Genomic DNA, 18,626 nt, shown 5'->3' with positions numbered 1-18,626 from the left:
CTACAACACCAGCACTAACACTCAGGTGAGCACTTGCATCAAATCAGCATCAACACTCACAACAACCCCAGCACTCACATGATCGTGAACACCATAACCAAATCAGCATTAACAAACACTAAAACACCAGCACTTACATCAATGTGAGAACCATAATCAAATCAGCATCAACACCCACTACAACACCAGCACTAACATCAACGTGATCAACATACTCAAATCTGCATCAACACCCACTACAACACCAGCACTAACATCATCGTGAGCACCATAATCAAATCAGCATCAACACCCACAACAGCACCAGCAATAACATCAACGTGAGCACCAAAATCAAATCAGCATTAACACACACTACAACACCAGCACTAACATTAACGTGAACACCATAATCAAATCAGCATCAACACTCACTGCAACACCAGCACTAACATCAACGTGATCACCATAATCAAATCAGCATCAACACCCATTACAAAAACCGCACTAACATCAAAGTGAGCACCATAATCAAATACAACACAAGCACTAACATTCAGGTGAGCAATTTAATCAAATCAGCATCAACACTCACTACAACATCAGCACTCACATGATCGTGAACACCAGAACAAAATCAGCATCAACAAACACTAAAACACCAGCAATCACATCAACGTGAACACCATAATCAAATCAGCATCAACAAAGACTACAAAACCAGCGCTAACATCAACGTGAGCACCATAGTTAAATAAGCATCATAACACATTCCAAAAACCACACTAACATCAAGGTGTTCACCATTACCAAATCAGCATCAAAACCCACTACAACACCAGCACGAACATCAACGTGAGCACCATAATCAAATCAGAATCAACACACACGATAACACCAGCTCTTACATCAACGTGATCAACATACTCAAATCTGCATCAACACCAGCACTAACATCATCGTGAGCACCATAATCAAATCAGCATCAATAACCAGTACAACACCAGTTGTAACATCAACGTGAGCACCAAAATCAAATCAGCATCAACAAACACTACAACACCAGAATGAACATCGACGTGAACACCATAATCAAATCAGCATCAACCCCCTCTACAACACCAGCACTAACATCATCGTGAGCACCATAATCAAATCAGCATCAACACCCACAACAGCACCAGCAATAACATCAACGTGAGCACCAAAATCAAATCAGCATTAACACACACTACAACACCAGCACTAACATTAACGTGAACACCATAATCAAATCAGCATCAACACTCACTGCAACACCAGCACTAACATCAACGTGATCACCATAATCAAAACAGCATTAACAAAAACTACAAAACCAGCGCTAACATCAACGTGAGCACCATAGTTAAATAAGCATCATAACCCATTCCAAAAACCACACTAACATCAAGGTGTGCACCATAACCAAATCAGCATCAAAACCCACTACAACACCAGCACTAACATCAACGTGAGCACCATAATCTAATCAGCATCAACAACAAATACAACACCAGCATGAACATCAACGTGAGCAAAGATTTAATTTAGCATCAACACCCACTACAACACCAGCATGAACATGAACGTGAGCAACATAATCAAATCAACATTAACATCAACGGCAACGCCAGCAGGAACATCATCATGAGCAACAAAATCAAAACAGCATCAAAACCAACTGCAATACCAGCACTAACATCAACGTGAACACCATAATCAAACCAGCATCAACAAACACTACAACACCAGCACTAACATCAATGTGAGCACAATAATCAAATCACCATCAACACCCATCACGACACCAGCACTAACATTAACGTGAGCACCATAATCAAATAAGTATCAAGACTCACTACAACATCAGCTGTAACATCAACGTGAGCACTATAATCAAATCAGCATCAACAAACACTACAACACCAGCACTGACATCAATGTGAGCACCATCATCAAATCACCACCAACACCCATCACAACACCAGCACTAACATCAACGTGAGCACCATCATCAAACCAGCATCAACACACACTACAACATCAGCACTAACATCAATGTGATCACCACAATAAAATCTGCATCAAAACCCACTACAAAACCTGTGCTAACATCAACGTGAGCACCATAGTTAAATAAGCAACATAACCCATTCCAAAAAACACACTAACATCAAGGTGTGCACGATAACAAAATCAGCATCAAAACCCACTACAACACCAGCACTAACATCAACGTAAGCACCATAATCAAATCTGCATTAGCACACACTACAACACCAGCACTAACACTCAGGTGAGCACTTGCATCAAATCAGCATCAACACTCACAACAACCCCAGCACTCACATGATCGTGAACACCATAACCAAATCAGCATTAACAAACACTAAAACACCAGCACTTACATCAATGTGAGAACCATAATCAAATCAGCATCAACACCCACTACAACACCAGCACTAACATCAACGTGATCAACATACTCAAATCTGCATCAACACCCACTACAACACCAGCACTAACATCATCGTGAGCACCATAATCAAATCAGCATCAACACCCACAACAGCACCAGCAATAACATCAACGTGAGCACCAAAATCAAATCAGCATTAACACACACTACAACACCAGCACTAACATTAACGTGAACACCATAATCAAATCAGCATCAACACTCACTGCAACACCAGCACTAACATCAACGTGATCACCATAATCAAATCAGCATCAACACCCATTACAAAAACCGCACTAACATCAAAGTGAGCACCATAATCAAATACAACACAAGCACTAACATTCAGGTGAGCAATTTAATCAAATCAGCATCAACACTCACTACAACATCAGCACTCACATGATCGTGAACACCAGAACAAAATCAGCATCAACAAACACTAAAACACCAGCAATCACATCAACGTGAACACCATAATCAAATCAGCATCAACAAAGACTACAAAACCAGCGCTAACATCAACGTGAGCACCATAGTTAAATAAGCATCATAACACATTCCAAAAACCACACTAATATCAAGGTGTTCACCATTACCAAATCAGCATCAAAACCCACTACAACACCAGCACGAACATCAACGTGAGCACCATAATCAAATCAGAATCAACACACACGATAACACCAGCTCTTACATCAACGTGATCAACATACTCAAATCTGCATCAACACCAGCACTAACATCATCGTGAGCACCATAATCAAATCAGCATCAATAACCAGTACAACACCAGTTGTAACATCAACGTGAGCACCAAAATCAAATCAGCATCAACAAACACTACAACACCAGAATGAACATCGACGTGAACACCATAATCAAATCAGCATCAACCCCCTCTACAACACCAGCACTAACATCATCGTGAGCACCATAATCAAATCAGCATCAACACCCACAACAGCACCAGCAATAACATCAACGTGAGCACCAAAATCAAATCAGCATTAACACACACTACAACACCAGCACTAACATTAACGTGAACACCATAATCAAATCAGCATCAACACTCACTGCAACACCAGCACTAACATCAACGTGATCACCATAATCAAAACAGCATTAACAAAAACTACAAAACCAGCGCTAACATCAACGTGAGCACCATAGTTAAATAAGCATCATAACCCATTCCAAAAACCACACTAACATCAAGGTGTGCACCATAACCAAATCAGCATCAAAACCCACTACAACACCAGCACTAACATCAACGTGAGCACCATAATCTAATCAGCATCAACAACAAATACAACACCAGCATGAACATCAACGTGTGCAAAGAATTAATTTAGCATCAACACCCACTACAACACCAGCACTAACATCAACGTGAGCACCACAATCAAATCAGCATCAACACCCACTACAACACCAGCATGAACATGAACGTGAGCAACATAATCAAACCAGCATCAACACACACTACAGCACCAGCAATAACATCAACGTGACCACCAAAATCAAATCAGCATCAACAAACACTACAACACCAGAATGAACATCGACGTGAACACCATAATCAAATCAGCATCAACCCCCTCTACAACACCAGCACTAACATCAACGTGATCAACATACTCAAATCTGCATCAACACACACTACAACACCAGCAGTTACATCAACGTGATCAACATACTCAAATCAGCATTAACACACACTACAACACCAGCACTAACATTAACGTGAACACCATAATCAAATCAGCATCAACACTCACTGCAACACCAGCACTAACAACAACGTGATCACCATAATCAAATCAGCATCTACCCCCACCACATCAGCACTAACATCAACGTGATCACCACAATAAAATCAGCATCAAAACCCACTACAAACCCAGCGTTAACATCAACGTGAGCACCATTATCAAATCAGCATCAACACCCATTACAAAAACCGCACTAACATCAAAGTGAGCACCATAATCAAATACAACACAAGCACTAACATTCAGGTGAGCACTTTCATCAAATCAGCATCAACACTCACTACAACATCAGCACTCACATGATCGTGAACACCAGAACAAAATCAGCATCAACAAACACTAAAACACCAGCAATCACATCAACGTGAACACCATAATCAAATCAGCATTAACAAAGACTACAAAACCAGCGCTAACATCAACGTGAGCACCATAGTTAAATAAGCATCATAACCCATTCCAAAAACCACACTAACATCAAGGTGTGCACCATAACCAAATCAGCATCAAAACCCACTACAACACCAGCACTAACATCAACGTGATCAAAATACTCAAATCAGCACCAACACCCACAACAACACCAGCACTAACATCAACGTGATCAAAATACTCAAATCAGCATGAACACCCACTACAACACCAGCACTAACATCATCGTGAGCACCATAATCAAATCAGCATCATCACCCACTGCAGCACCAGCAATAACATCAACGTGAGCACCAAAATCAAATCAGCATCAACAAACACTACAACACCAGAATGAACATCGAAGTGAACACCATAATCAAATCAGCATCAACCCCCTCTACAACACCAGCACTAACATCAACGTGATCAACATACTCAAATCTGCATCAACACACACTACAACACCAGCAGTTACATCAACGTGATCAACAGACTCAAATCAGCATTAACACACACTACAGCACCAGCACTAACATTAACGTGAGCACCATAATCAAATCAGCATCAACACTCACTGCAACACCAGCACTAACATCAACGTGATCACCATGATCAAATCAGCATCTACCCCCACCACATCAGCACTAACATCAACGTGATCACCACAATAAAATCAGCATCAAAACCCACTACAAACCCAGCGTTAACATCAACGTGAGCACCATTATCAAATCAGCATCAACACCCATTACAAAAACCGCACTAACATCAAAGTGAGCACCATAATCAAATACAACACAAGCACTAACATTCAGGTGAGCACTTTCATCAAATCAGCATCAACACTCACTACAACATCAGCACTCACATGATCGTGAACACCAGAACAAAATCAGCATCAACAAACACTAAAACACCAGCAATCACATCAACGTGAACACCATAATCAAATCAGCATTAACAAAGACTACAAAACCAGCGCTAACATCAACGTGAGCACCATAGTTAAATAAGCATCATAACCCATTCCAAAAACCACACTAACATCAAGGTGTGCACCATAACCAAACCAGCATCAACACACACTACAAAACCAGCACTAACATCAACGTGATCACCACAATAAAATCAGCATCAAAACCCACTACAAAACCAACGCTAACATAAACGTGAGCCCCATAGTCAAATCAGCATCAACACCCATTACATAAACCGCACTAACATCAAAGTGAGCACCATAACCAAATCAGCATCAACACTCAATACAACACCAGCACTAACATCAATGTGAGCACCATAATCAAATCAGCATCAACACCCACTTCAACACCAGCACAAACATTAACTTGAACTGCATAATCAAATCAGCATCAACACTCACTACAACACCAGCACTCACAAGAACATAAACACCACAATCAAATCACCATCAACAAACTCTTAAACACCAGCACTCACATCAACGTGAGCACCACAATCAAATCAGCATCAACAAACACTACAACGCCAGCCCGAACATCAATGTGAGCACCATAATCAAATCAGCATCAACACACACTACAATATCAGCACTAACATCAACGTGAGCACCAGAATGAAGTCAGCATCAACACCCACTACAACACCAGCACTAACATCAACGTGAGCACCATAATCAAATCAGAATCAACCCCCAATACAACACCAGCACTAACATCAAGGCGATCAACATACTCAAATCTGCATCAACACACACTACAACACCCGCACTAACATCAATGTGAGCTCCATAATCAAATCAGCATCAACACTTACTACAACACCAGCACTAACATCAACGTGAGCACCAAAATCAAATCAGCATCAACAAACACTACAACACCAGAATGAACATCGACGTGAACACCATAATCAAATCAGCATCAACCCCCTCTACAACACCAGCACTAACATCAACGTGATCAACATACTCAAATCTGCATCAACACACACTACAACACCAGCAGTTACATCAACGTGATCAACGTACTCAAATCAGCATTAACACTCACTACAACAGCAGGACTAACATCAACGTGAGCACCACAATCAAATCAGCATCAACACCCACTACAACGCCAGCAGGAACAACAACATGAGCAACAAAATCAAAACAGCATCAAAACCAACTGCAATACCAGCACGAACATCAACGTGAACACCATAATCAAACCAGCATCAACAAACACTATAACACCAGCACTAACATCAATGTGAGCACAATAATCAAATAAGTATCAAGACTCACTCCAACATCAGCTGTAACATCAACGTGAGCACTATAATCAAATCAGCATCAACACCCAATGCAACGCCAGCACTAACATCAATATGAGCACCATCATCAAATCACCACCAACACCCATCACAACACCAGCACTAACATCAACGTGAGCACCATAATCAAACCAGCATCAACACACACTACAAAACCCGCACTAACATCAACGTGATCACCATAATCAAATTAGCATCTAGCCCCACCACAACATTTGCACTAACATCAACGTGATCACCACAATAAAATCAGCATCAAAACCCACTACAAAACCAACGCTAACATAAACGTGAGCCCCATAGTCAAATCAGCATCAACACCCATTACAAAAACTGCACTAACATCAAAGTGAGCACCATAACCGAATCAGCATCAACACTCAATACAACACCAGCACTAACATCAACGTGAGCACCATAATCAAATCAGCATCAACACCCACTTCAACACCAGCACAAACATTAACTTGAACTCCATAATCAAATCAGCATCAACACTCACTACAACACCAGCACTCACAAGAACATAAACACCACAATCAAATCACCATCAACAAACTCTTAAACACCAGCACTCACATCAACGTGAGCACCACAATCAAATCAGCATCAACAAACACTACAACGCCAGCCCGAACATCAATGTGAGCACCATAATCAAATCAGCATCAACAGACACTACAATATCAGCACTAACATCAACGTGAGCACCAGAATGAAGTCAGCATCAACACCCACCACAACACCAGCACTAACATCAACGTGAGCACCATAATCAAATCAGAATCAACCCCCAATACAACACCAGCACTAACATCAAGACGATCAACATGCTCAAATCTGCATCAACACACACTACAACACCAGCGCTAACATCAATGTGAGCTCCATAATCAAATCAGCATCAACACTTAATACAACATACGCACTAACCTCAACGTGAGCACCATAAACAAATCAGCATCAACACCCACAACAACACCAGCACGAACATCTAGGTGAGCAAAGTAATCAAATCAGCATCAACACCCAATACAACACCAGCATGAACATCAACGTGAGCAACATTATCAAATGAGCAAAAACATCAACGGCAACGCCAGCACTAACATCAACATGAGCACCACAATTAAATCACCATCAGCAAACTCTTAAACACCAGCACTCAGATCAACGTGAGCACCATAATCAAATCAGCATCAACACCCACTACAATATCAGCACTAACATCAACGTGATCAACATACTCAAATCTGCATCAACACACACTACAACACCAGCACTAACATCAACGTGAGCACCATAATCTAATCAGCATCAACAACAAATACAACACCAGCATGAACATCAACGTGAGCACAGAATTAATTTAGCATCAACACCCACTACAACACCAGCACTAACATCAACGTGAGCACCACAATCAAATCAGCATCAACACCCACTACAACACCAGCACTAACATGAACGTGAGCAACATAATCAAATCAACATAAACATCAACGGCAACGCCAGCAGGAACATCAACATGAGCAACAAAATCAAAACAGCATCAAAACCAACTGCAATACCAGCATGAACATCAACGTGAACACCATAATCAAACCAGCATCAACAAACCCTACAACACCAGCACTAACATCAATGTGAGCACAATAATCAAATCACCATCAACACCCATCACAACACCAGCACTAACATTAACGTGAGCACCATAATCAAACCAGCATCAACAACCACTTCAACACCAGCACTAACATCAATGTGAGCACAATAATCAAATCACCATCAACACCCATCACAACACCAGCACTAACATTAACGTGAGCACCATAATCAAATAAGTATCAAGACTCACTCCAACATCAGCTGTAACATCAACGTGAGCACTATAATCAAATCAGCATCAACACCCAATACAACGCCAGCACTAACATCAATGTGAGCACCATCATCTAATCACCACCAACACCCATCACAACACCAGCACTAACATCAACGTGAGCACCATAATCAAACCAGCATCAACACACACTACAACATCAGCACTAACATCAATGTGATCACCACAATAAAATCTGCATCAAAACCCACTACAAGACCTGTGCTAACATCAACGTGAGCACCATAGTTAAATAAGCAACATAACCCATTTCAGAAAACACACTAACATCAAGGTGTGCACCATAACCAAATCAGCATCAAAACCCACTAGAACACCAGCATTAACATGAACGTAAGCACCATAATCAAATCTGCATTAGCACACACTACAACACCAGCACTAACACTCAGGTGAGCACTTGCATCAAATCAGAGGCAACACTCACTACAACCCCAGCACTCACATGATCGTGAACACCATAACCAAATCAGCATCAACAAACACTAAAACACCAGCACTTACATCAATGTGAGAACCATAATCAAATCAGCATCAACACCCACTACAACACCAGCACTAACATCAACGTGATCAACATACTCAAATCTGCATCAACACACACTACAACACCAGAACTAACATCAACGTGATCAACATACTCAAATCAGCATCAACACCCACTACAACACCAGCACTAACATCATCGTGAGCACCATAATCAAATCAGCATCAATACCCACTACAGCACCAGCAATAACATCAACATGAGCACCATAATCAAATCAGTATCAACACCCAGTACAACACCAGTTGTAACATGAACGTGAGCACCAAAATCAAATCAGCATCAACAAACACTACAACACCAGAATGAACATCGACGTGAACACCATAATCAAATCAGCATCAACCCCCTCTACAACACCAGCACTAACATCAACGTGATCAACATACTCAAATCTGCATCAACACACACTACAACACCAGCAGTTACATCAACGTGATCAACATACTCAAATCAGCATTAACACTCACTACAACACCAGCACTAACATCAATGCGAGCAGCACAATTAAATCAGCATCAACACTCACTACATCAGCAGGACTAACATCAACGTGAGCACAATATTCAAATCAGCATCAACACCCTCTACAACACTAGCACTAATATCAACGTGAGTATCATAATCAAATCAGCATCAAAATCCACGACAACACCAGCACTAATATCAACGTGAGCACCATGATCAAATCAGCATCAACACCAGAGAAAACACCAGCACTAAAATCAACGTGAGCACCATAATCAAATCCGCATCAACATCCACTACAACACCAGCACTAACATCAACGTGATCACCATAATCAAATCAGCATCTACCCCCACCACATCAGCACTAACATCAACGTGATCATCACAATAAAATCAGCATCAAAACCCACTACAAACCCAGCGTTAACATCAACGTGAGCACCATTATCAAATCAGCATCAACACCCATTACAAAAACCGCACTAACATCAAAGTGAGCACCATAATCAAATACAACACAGGCACTAACATTCAGGTGAGCACTTTCATCAAATCAGCATCAACACTCACTACAACATCAGCACTCACATGATCGTGAACACCAGAACAAAATCAGCATCAACAAACACTAAAACACCAGCAATCACATCAACGTGAACACCATAATCAAATCAGCATCAACAAAGTCTACAAAACCAGCGCTAACATCAACGTGAGCACCATAGTTAAATAAGCATCATAACACATTCCAAAAACCACACTAACATCAAGGTGTGCACCATAACCAAATCAGCATCAAAACCCACTACAACACCAGCACTAACATCAACGTAAGCACCATAATCAAATCTGCATTAGCACACACTACAACACCAGCACTAACATTCAGGTGAGCACTTTCATCAAATCAGCATCGACCCTCACTACAACCCCAGCACTCACATGATCGTGAACACCATAACCAAATCAGCATCAACAAACACTAAAACACCAGCACGAACATCAACGTGAGCACCATAATCAAATCAGAATCAACACACACGATAACACCACCACTTACATCAATGTGATCACCATAATCAAATCAGCATCAACACCCACTACAACACCAGTACTAACATCAACGTGATCAACATACTCAAATCTGCATCAACACACACTACAACACCAGCACTAACATCAACGTGATCAAAATACTCAAATCAGCATCAACACTCACTACAACACCAGTACTAAATCAACGTGATCAACATACTCAAATCTGCATCAACACACACTACAACACCAGCACTAACATCAATGTGATCAAAATACTCAAATCAGCATCAACACCCACTACAACACCAGCACTAACATCATCGTGAGCACCATAATCAAATCTGCATCAATACCCACTACAGCACCAGCAATAACATCAACGTGAGCACCATAATCAAATCAGTATCAACACCCAGTACAACACCAGTTGTAACATGAATGTGAGCACCAAAATCAAATCAGCATCAACAAACACTACAACACCAGAATGAACATTGACGTGAACAGCATAATCAAATCAGCATCAACCCCCTCTACAACACCAGCACTAACATCAACGTGATCAACATACTCAAATCTGCATCAACACACACTACAACACCAGCACTAACATCAACGTGATCAAAATACTCAAATCAGCATCAACACCCACTACAACACCAGCACTAACATCATCGTGAGCACCATAATCAAATCTGCATCAATACCCACTACAGCACCAGCAATAACATCAACGTGAGCACCATAATCAAATCAGTATCAACACCCAGTACAACACCAGTTGTAACATGAATGTGAGCACCAAAATCAAATCAGCATCAACAAACACTACAACACCAGAATGAACATCGACGTGAACACCATAATCAAATCAGCATCAACCCCCTCTACAACACCAGCACTAACATCAACGTGATCAACCTACTCAAATCTGCATCAACACACACTACAACACCAGCAGTTACATCAACGTGATCAACATACTCAAATCAGCATTAACACTCACTACAACACCAGCACTAACATCAATGCGAGCAGCACAATTAAATCAGCATCAACACTCACTACAACAGCAGGACTAACATCAACGTGAGCACAATATTCAAATCAGCGTCAACACCCACTACAACACCAGCACTAGCATCAACGTGAGTATCATAATCAAATCAGCATCAAAATCCACGACAACACCAGCACTAACATCAACGTGAGTATCATAATCAAATCAGCATCAAAATCCACGACAACACCAGCACTAAAATCAACGTGAGCACCGTAATCAAATCCGCATCAACATCCACTACAACACCAGCACTAACATCAACGTGAACACCCTATTCCAATCAGCATCAACACCCACTACAACACCAGCACTAACATCAACGTGAACACCATAATCAAATCAAAATCTACCCCCACCACATCAGCACTAACATCAACGTGATCACCACAATAAAATCAGCATCAAAACCCACTACAAACCCTGCAATAACATCAACGTGATCAAAATACTCAAATCAGCACCAACACCCACTACAACTCCAGCACTAACATCAACGTGATCCAAATACTCAAATCAGCATCAACACCCACTACAACACCAGCACTAACATCATCGTGAGCACCATAATCAAATCAGCATCAATACCCACTACAGCACCAGCAATAACATCAACGTGAGCACGATAATCAAATCAGTACCAACACCCAGTACAACACCAGTTGTAACATGAACGTGAGCACCAAAATCAAATCAGCATCAACAAACACTACAACACCAGAATGAACATCGACGTGAACACCATAATCAAATCAGCATCAACCCCCTCTACAACACCAGCACTATCATCAACGTGATCAACATACTCAAATCTGCATCAACACACACTACAACACCAGCAGTTACATCAACGTGATCAACATACTCAAATCAGCATTAACACTCACTACAACACCAGCACTAACATCAATGCGAGCAGCACAATTAAATCAGCATCAACACTCACTACAACAGCAGGACTAACATCAGCGTGAGCACAATATTCAAATCAGCATCAACACCCTCTACAACACCAGCACTACATCAACGTGAGCACCAAAATCAAATTAGCATCAACACCCACTTCAACACACGCACTAACATCAACGTGAGCACCAAAATCAAATCTGCATCAACACTCACTACAACACCACCAACAAACTCTTAAACACCAGCACTCACATCAACGTGAACGCCATAATCAAATCAGCATCAACACCCTCTACAACATCAGCACTAACATCAACGTGACCACCATAAATAAGTCAGCATTAACAACCAATACAACACCAGCACTAACATCAACGTGAACACCATAATCAAATCAGCATCAACACACACTACAACACCAGCACTAACATCAATGTGAGCAACAGAATCAAATCAGCATCAACACTCACTAAAACACCAGCACTAACATCAACGTGAACACCATAATCAAATCATCACCAACAAACGCTACAACACCAGCACTAACATCAACGTGAGCACAATATTCAAATCAGCATCAACAGCCACTACAACACCAGCACTAACATCAACGTGAGTATCATAACCAAATCAGCATTAAAACCCACGACAACACCAGCACTAACATCAACGTGAGCACAATATTCAAATCAGCATCAACACACACTACAACACCAGCACTAACATCAATGTGAGCACCATAATCAAATCAGCATCAACACCCATTACAAAAACCGCACTAACATCAAAGTGAGCACCATAGCCAAATCAGCATCAACACCCCCTAAAACACCAGCACTAACATCAACGTGAACACCATAATCAAATCAGCGTCAACACTGACTAAAACACCAGCACTCACATGAACGTGAACACCACAATCAAATCACCATCAACACACTCTTAAACACCAGCACTCATATCAACATGAACATCATAATCAAATCAGCATCAACAAACATTACAACATCAGCACTAACATCAACGTGAGCACCATAATGAAATAAACATCAACACCCACTACAAAGCCAGCATAACATCAATGTGAGCACCACAATAAAATCACAATCAACACACATAACAACACCAGCGCTAACATCAACGTGAGAACCATAATCAAATCAGCATCAACACCCACTACAAAACCAGCACTAAAATCAATGTGAGCACCGTAATCAAATCAGCATAATCACCCATCACATCACCAGCACTCACATCAACGTGATCCCCACAATCAAATCAGCATCAAAACCCACTATAACAACAGCACTAAGATCAACGTGAGCTCCATGATCAAATTAGCATCAACACCCACTACAACACACGCACTAACATCCACGTGAGCACCAAAATCAAATCTGCATCAACACCCACTACAACACCACCAACAAACTCTTAAACACCAGCACTCACATCAACGTGAACACCATAATCAAATCAGCATCAACAAACACTACAACATCAGCACTAATATCAATGTGAGCACCATAATCAAGTCAGAATCAACACCCACTACAACACCTGCACTTACATCGACGTGAACACCATAATCAAATCAGCACCAACAAACACTGCAACACCAGCACTAACATCAACGTGACCAAAAAAATCAAAACAACATCAACACCCACTACAACACCAGCACTAACATCAACGTGAACACCATAGTCAAATCAGGATCAACACACACAACTACACCAGCACTAACATCAACGTGAGCACCATGATCAAATCCGCATCAACACCAACAACACCAGCACTAACATCAACTTGAGCACCATAATCAAATCAGCATCAACACCCACCACAACAACAGCACTACATCAACGTGATCACAATAACCAAACCAGCACCAACACCCATTACAACATCAGCATTAACATCAACGTGAGCAACATAATAAAAATCAGCATCAACACCAACTACAACACCAGCACTGACATCAACATGAGCATCAAAATTAAATCAGCATCAACACCCACTACAACACCAGCACTAACATCAACGTCAGCAACATAATCAAATCAGCATCAACATCAACTACAACACCAGCACTAACATCAACGTCAGCAACATAATCAAATCAGCATCAACATCAAAACAACTAAAGCACTAACATCAACGTGAGCACCATGATCAAATCAGCACCAACTACAATACCAGAACTAACATCAACATGAGCACCAAAATCAAAACAGCATCAACACCCACTACAACACCAGCACTAACATCAACGTGAGCACCATAATCAAATCAGCATCAACACTCACTACAACACGAGCACTAAAACCAATGTCATCAACACACTCAAACCTGAATCAACATCGACTACAACACGAGCACTAACATCAATGTGAGCATCATAATCAATTCAGCATCAACACCCACTACAACACCAGCACTAACATCAACGTGACCAAAATAATGAAATCAACATCAACACCAACTGCAACACCAGCACTGACGTCTATGTGAGCAACATAATCAAAACAACATCAACACCAACTACAACACCAGCACGATCATCAACGTGAGCAACAGACTCAAATCTGTATCAACAATGACTACAACACCAGCACTAACATCAACATGAGCATCATAAACAAATCAGCATCAATACCCACAACAACACCAGCACTAACATCAAGGTGAGCACCACAATCAAATCAGCATCAACACCCAATACAACACCAGCACTAACATCAACGTGAACACCATACTCAAATCAGCATCAACACTCTCTACAACACCAGCACTAACATCAAGGTGAGCACCACAATCAAATCAGCATCAACACCCAATACAACACCAGCACTAAGATCAACGAGAGCACCATACTCAAATCAGCATCAACACTCACTACAACACCAGCACTAACATCAAGGTGAGCACCACAATCAAATCTGCATCAACACCCAATACAATACCAGCACTTACATCAACGTGAACACCATAATCAAATCAGCACCGTCAAACACTTCCACACCAGCACTAACATCAACGTGAGCATCATCATCAAATCAGCATCAACACCCACTACAACACAAGCTCTCACATTAACATGAGCACCATAAACAAATCAGCATCAACACACACTACAACACCAGCACTAATGTCTACGGGAACAACAAAATCAAAACAACATCAACACCAACTACAACACCAGCACTAACATAAACATGAGCATCATAGACAAATCAGCATCAATACCCACTACAACACAAGCACTAACATCAACGTGAGCACCATAATCAAATCAGCATCAACACCCACTACAACACCAGCAGTAACATCAACGTGAGCAACATAATCAAATCAGCATCAACACCAACTACAACATCAGCACTAAAATCAATGTGAGCACTATAATCAAATCAGCATCAACACCCACTACAATATCAGCACTAACATCAACATGACCAAAATAATGTAATCAGCAGCAACACCAACTGCAACACCAGCACTAATGTCTATGTGAGCAACAAAATCAAAACAACATCAACACCAACTACACCACCAGCACGATCATCAACCTGAGCAACATACTCGAATCTGCATCAACAATGACTACAACACCAGCACCAACATCAACATGAGCATCATAAACAAATCAGCATCAATACCCACTACAACACCAGCACTAACATCAACATGACCAAAATAATGAAATCAGCATCAACACCCACTGCAACACCAGCACTAACGTTAACGTGAGCAACATACTCAAATCTGCATCAAATCTCACTACAACACGAGCACTAACATCAATGTGAGCACCACAATCAAATCAGCACCAACACTCACAACAACACCAACACTTACATCAACGTGAACACCATCATCAAAGCAGCGCCAACAAACACTGCAACGACAGCACTAAAATCAACGTGAGCATCATTATCAAGTTGGCATCAACACCCACTGCAATACAAGCACTAACTTCAACGTGACCAAACTAATCAAATCAACATCAACACCAACTACAACACCAGCACTAACATCAACGTGAGCACCAAAATTAAAACAACATCAACACCAACTACAACACCAGCACTAACATCAATGTGAGCATCAAAATTAAAACAGCATCAACACCAACTAGAACACCAGCACTACATCAACATGAACACCATAATAAAACCAGCATCGACACCCACTACAATAGCACCACTAACATCAACGTGAACACCACAATCAAATCAGAATCAATAACCACTACAACACAAGCACTATCATCAACGTGACCAAAATAATGAAATCAGCGTCAACACCAACTGCAACACCAGCACTAACGTCTATGTGAGCAACAAAATCAAAACAACATCAACACCAACTGCAACACCAGCACTAACATCAACGTGAGCACCATATACAAATCAGCATCAATGCCCAATACAACTCCAGCACTAATTTCAACGTGACCAAAATAATCAAATCAGCATCAACAAGCACTACAACAACAGCACCAACATCAACGTGAGCACTATAATCAAATCAGCATCAACACCCACTACAACACCAGCAATAACATCAACGTGAGCAACATAATCAAATCAGCATCAATACCAAATAAAACACCAGCACTAACGTCAACGAGAGCACCAAAATTAAAACAGCATCAACACCAACTACAACACCAGCAATAACATCAACGTGAGCATCAAAATTAAAACAGCATCAACAACAACTAGAACACCAGCACTACATCAACATGAACGCCATAATAAAATCAGCATCAACGCCCACTACAATAGCAGCACTAACATCAACGTGAGTATCATAAACAAATCTGCATCAATACCCACTACAACACCAGCACTAACATCAACGTGAGCACCATAATCAAATCAGCATCAATACCCACCAACAACACCAGTACTAACATCAACGTGAGCCCCATAATCAAATCAGCATCAACACAAACTACAACACCAGCACTAACATCAACGTGAGCAACAAAATCAAAACAGCAACTACAACACCAGAACTAACATCAGCGTGAACACCATAATCAAATCATCTTCAACACCCAATACAACACCAGCACTAACATCTACGTGAGCACCATAATCTAATCAGCATCAACACCAACTACAACACCAGCACTAGCATCAACGTGACCAAAATAATGAAATCAGCATCAACACCCACTGCATCAACGTGAGCAACATAATCAAATTAGCATCAACACCAACTACAACACCAGCACTAACATCAATGTGAGCAACATAATCTAATCAGCATCAACATCCTCTACAAACCCAGCACGAACATCAACGTGTGCACCATAATCAAATCAGCATCAACACCCACTGCAACACCAGCACTAACATCAATGTGAGCAACATAATCAAATCAGCATCAACATCCTCTACAAACCCAGCACTAACATCAACGTGAGTACCATAATCAAATCAGCATCAACACCACCAAAAACACCAGCACTAACATTAACGTGAGGAAAATAATCAAATCAGCATCAACACCCACTACAACACCAGCACTAACATCAACGTGAGCACCATAATCAAATCATCATCAACATCCTCTACAAACCCAGCACTAACATCAACGTGAGCAACAAAATCAAAACAGCAACTACAACATCAGAACTAACATCAGCGTGAACACCATAATCAAACCATCTTCAACACCCAATACAACACCAGCACTAACATCAACGTGAGCACCATAATCAAATCAGCATCA

This window comes from Hemiscyllium ocellatum, chromosome 26 (genome assembly GCF_020745735.1).
Source record: "Hemiscyllium ocellatum isolate sHemOce1 chromosome 26, sHemOce1.pat.X.cur, whole genome shotgun sequence".
NCBI lineage: Eukaryota > Metazoa > Chordata > Chondrichthyes > Orectolobiformes > Hemiscylliidae > Hemiscyllium > Hemiscyllium ocellatum.
This window is presented reverse-complemented; position numbering follows the sequence as displayed.